Raw genomic sequence first — 5126 nt, forward strand, 5'->3', positions numbered from 1 at the left:
TCCTCAACTCTATCACAGCTGGAATAAAACTTCTAGAATTCTGTTTAGTATTGAGCCTCATGAGGAAGAAGGCTTGACTATGAGAATTAACTGCATACCTAGTATTACGAACTGGATGGAACTGTCCAGGAAGATCTGAATTATGAAAAATCTTATGCAACATGCATAATGAAGTAACTGAACGACGGTGCCAAAGATTAATATCTAGATGAGGAATAAAAAATTTAATAGAAAGTAAGTTCCTGTCCAACAAATCAAGGTGAGAATCAGCAGCTGAATGCAAGACAAGAGAACAATACTCGAAACAAGGTAGAATGAAATAATTAAAACACTTCTTCAAAATAGATTGATCAACGAAAATCTTAAAACTATTTCTCAATAAGCCATTCTTTTGTGTAATTGAAGAAGACACAGAAATAATGTTTCTTAAAAGAAAATTGGCTGTCGAGAATCACACCACAAATAGTAAATAAACAATTCTTACACTAAATAGATTGATCAACGAAAATCTTAAAACTATTTCTCAATAAGCCATTCTTTTGTGTAATTGAAGAAGACACAGAAATAATGTGTTTCTTAAAAGAAAATTGGCTGTCTAGAATCACACCACAAATAGTAAATAAACAATTCTTACACTTACATATACATAACTGTTACTCCTACGTCCTAGGGCCCTTTTCCTGGGGTCGCCAAAATCTCAAAATATTAAAATAAAAGAAAAAATTCAAAATATAGTAGAACTCGCTGTAAAGACAATATATATAAACGTATTTGTTGATTTATATTTATCGACTTGTATATATCTATCTATTCATATATAATTATCAAAGAACTAGATTTTAATGGCGGTACCCTGAGTGCCGTACTCATTTGTTACGTGAACAGCATCACCGTCCACGTCCAACCAGGCAGTCATTCCAGCTGTACTGCCGCAGCGGGAAACACTGTCTGCAATTTTTTTGTCTTATATCGGTAAGTTGATACGTTTATACCTGCATGGTGATTTCGAATGTGCTGCATAGGTTGCACTTAGTCTTTGTTTCTTTAAAATTCTTAATTACTCATGAAAAAGTGGTGTGCCAACATTAAAAACTGAGTACTTCCCTTGCTGACGAAGTATTACACTACAGTATGTAAGTGGATGATAGCCTATCACAGTGTTCATGATTGAGGCTTCTAAAACCACATGGGGCCCCCACCATACTTAAAGAGAGAGATGGGTAAGGGAAGAGGTAGAGAATGAGAGGAGAACTTTTCATGCCCTCACCTCCTACAATTTCCTCTTTTCCCTCGCCACCCTTCCCTTGCTCCTCTCCCCCCTTCAGCGTCTTTCCAGGCCCCTTCTCCCCTTGCTTCTTTTTTACACCTGCCTCCTCTCCTCCTCCTTCTTGCCCCCCCCCCCCCCTTCCCTCCTCTTCGATATTTTCTTGCCACTTCCCTTCCTCTCCTCATCTTTACTCCTCCCCCCCCTTTCTATTTACCTCTTGCGAGTTTGTGTTGTTTCTATTGTTATTTTATTTATTGTGTTATTAGATGTGTTGTTTTATTTGTATGTTTTTGTGAAGTTGGCGCGTCTGCGGCGTTGGTCACTTGGCCGAGAAGGTCGTTGGTTTGGCGGATTTTTAGAGATTTGGAGGATTTTATGTCGCTGGATTTTGTGGTTATTTTGGCATTTGTTTAGAGATTTGAATGATTTTATGTCATTGGTTTTTGAGGGTGTTGTTTTGGCAGTTGTTTAGAGATTTGGAGGATTTTATGTCGCTGGTTTTTAAGGTTGTTGTTTTGGCGGTTGTCTAGAGATTTGGAGGATTTTATGTCGCTAGTTTTTGAGGTTGATGTTTGGCATATGTTTAGAGATTTGAAGGATTTTAAGTCATTGGTTTTTGAGGTTGTTATTTTGGCGGTTGTTTAGAGATTCGGAAGATTTTATGTCGCTGGTTTTCGAGGTTGTTGTTTTGGCGGTTGTTTAGAGATTTGGAGGATTTTATGTCACTGGTTTTTGAGGTAGTTGTTTTGGCAGTTGTTTAGAGATTTGGTGGATTCTATGTCATTGGTTTTTAGGTAGTTGTTTTGGCAGTTGTTTAGAGATTTGGAGGATTTTATGTCATAGGATTTGAACTTAGTTGTTTTAGCGGTTGTTTAGAGATTTGGAGGATTTTATGTCGTTGGTTATTGAGGTTGTTGTTTTGGCGGTTGTTTAGAGATTTGGAGGATTTTATGTCGCTAGTTTTTGAAGTTGTTGTTTTGACAGTTGTTTAGAGATTTGGAGGATTTTATGTCATAGGATTTTAACTTAGTTGTTTTAGCGGTTGTTTAGAGATTTGGAGGATTTTATGTCGTTGGTTATTGAGGTTGTTGTTTTGGCGGTTGTTTAGAGATTTGGAGGATTTTATGTCGCTAGTTTTTGAAGTTGTTGTTTTGACAGTTGTTTAGAGATTTGGAGGATTTTATGTCGCTGGTTTTTTAAGTTGTTGTTTTGGCGGTTGCTTAGAGATTTGGAGGATTTTATGAAGATGATTTTTGAAGTTGTTGTTTTGGTGGAGAGATTTGAAGGATTTTATGTCGCTGGTTTTTGAAGTTGTTGTTTTGGCGGTTGTTTAGAGATTTGGAGGATTTTATGTCATTGGTTTTTGAGGGTGTTGTTTTGGCAGGTGTTTAGAGATTTGAAGGATTTTAAGTCATTGGTTTTTTAGGTTGTTATTTTGGCGGTGGTTTAGAGATTTGGAAGATTTTATATCGCTGGTTTTCGATGTTGTTGTTTTGGCGGTTGTTTAGAGATTTGGAGGATTTTATGTCACTGGTTTTTGAGGTAGTTGTTTTGGCAGTTGTTTAGAGATTTGGTGGATTCTATGTCATTGGTTTTTTAGGTAGTTGTTCTGGCGGTTGCTTAGAAATTTGGAAGATTTTATGTCATAGGATTTGAACTTAGTTGTTTTAGTGGTTGTTTAGAGATTTGGAGGATTTTATGTCGTTGGTTATTGAGGTTGTTGTTTTGGCGGTTGTTTAGAGATTTGGAGGATTTTATGTCGCTAGTTTTTGAAGTTGTTGTTTTGACAGTTGTTTAGAGATTTGGAGGATTTTATGTAGCTGATTTTTGAAGTTGTCGTTTTGGTGGTTGTTTAGAGATTTGGAGGATTTTATGTTACTGGTTTTTGAAGTTGTTGTTTTGGCAGTTGTTTAGAGGTTTGGAGGATTTTATGTCGCGGGTTTTTGAAGTTGTTGTTTTGGCAGTTGTTTAGAGATTTGGAGGATTTTATGTCATAGGATTTTAACTTAGTTGTTTTAGCGGTTGTTTAGAGATTTGGAGGATTTTATATCGCTGGTTTTTTAAGTTGTTGTTTTGGCGGTTGTTTAGAGATTTGGAGGATTTTATGAAGCTGATTTTTGAAGTTGTTGTTTTGGTGGAGAGATTTTAAGGATTTTATGTCGCTGGTTTTTGAAGTTGTTGTTTTGGCAGTTGTTTAGAGATTTGGAGGATTCTATGTCATTGGTTTTCGAGGTAAGTGTATTGGCGGTTGTTTAGAGATTTGGAGGATTTTATGTCATAGGATTTTGACTAAGTTGTTTTAGCGGTTGTTTAGAGATTTTGAGGATTTTATGTCGCTGGTTTTTGAGGTTGTTGTTTTGGTGGGTGTTTAGAGATTTGGAGGATTTTATGTAGCTGATTTTTGAAGTTTTTTTTATCAGTTGTTTAGAGATTTGGAGGATTTTATGTCATTGTTTTTTGAGGTAGATGTATTGGCGGTTGTTTAGAGATTTGGAGGATTTTATGTCACTGGTTTTTGAGGTTGTTATTTTGGCAGTTGTTTATAGATTTGGAGAATTTTGTGTCATTGACTTTTGAAGTTGTTGTTTTGCCGTTGTTTAGATATTTGGAGGATTTTACGTCGCTGGTTTTTGAGGTTGTTGTTTTGGCAGTTATTTAGAGATTTGGAGGATTTTATGTTGCTGGTTTTTGAGGTTGTTGTTTTGGCGGGTGTTTAGAGATTTGGAGGATTTTATGTCGTTGGTTTTCGAGGTTGTTGTTTTTTCAGTTGTTTAGAGATTTGGAGGATTTTATGTCATAGGTTTTTGGGGTTGTTGTTTTGGTGGTTACTAAGAAATTTGGAGGGTTTTATGTCACTGGTTTTTTAGGTTGTTGTTTTAGCGGTAGTTTAGGGAATAGGAGGGTTTTACGTCATTAGTTTTTGAGGTTGTTGTTCTAACAGTTGGTTAGAAAATTTCGAGGATTTTATGTCGTTGGTTTTGGAGGTGGTTGTTTTGGAAGTTGTTTAGATATTTGGAGGATTTTAAGCCATTGGTTTTTGAGGTTGTTGTTTTTTCAGTTGTTTAGAGATTTGGAGGATTTTATGTCGCTGGTTTTTGAGTTAGTTTTTTTGGCAGTTGTTTAGAGAAATAGAGGATTTTATGTCGCTGGTTTTCAAGGTTGTCATTTTGGCGGTTGTTTAGAGATTTGGAGGATTTTATGTCATTGGTTTGTGAGGTTTTTGCTTAGGCACTTGTTTAGAGATTTGGAGGATTTTTTGTCGCAGGTTTTTGAAGTTTTTGTTTTGGCGTTTATTCAGAAATTTGGAGGATTTTATGTAACTGGTTTTTGCGGTTGTTTTTTTTTTACAGTTGTTTAGAGATTTAGAGGATATTATGTCATTGGTTTTTGAGGTTGTTGTTTTGGTGGTTGTTTAGAGATTCGTAGGATTTTATGTTGCTGGTTTTTGAGGATACTGTTTTGGTAGTTGTTTAGAGATTTGGAGGATTTTATGCCATTGGTTTTTGTGATTGTTGTTTTGGCGAGACTTTGAGTGCTGTATATCATTGATTTTTTTCTTTTTCTGCTTTGTCTTATTTACTGCGATTTGCATATATATTACACCTTTTTTCCTTGTTACTCCTTCCTTGACCCCTCCCCTCCTCTCTACATCTCCTCCTCCTTGTTCATTGCCCCTTTACTTTCCTTGCTACTTACCCTCTTTCTAGGACTGAACCACGAATAGAGAAACTTAGCATCATGATCCAGGCCCAAGGCTCCCATTAAAATCACTTTATCATTTGACAGAAAGCATTTATACTTTTAGTTTGATTTTGTGGAATGTGACAAAATATTACTCCAGAAGAAGGGTTTTTGATTT

Source organism: Palaemon carinicauda, chromosome 28 (assembly GCF_036898095.1).
Source record: "Palaemon carinicauda isolate YSFRI2023 chromosome 28, ASM3689809v2, whole genome shotgun sequence".
Taxonomy (NCBI): Eukaryota; Metazoa; Arthropoda; class Malacostraca; order Decapoda; family Palaemonidae; genus Palaemon; species Palaemon carinicauda.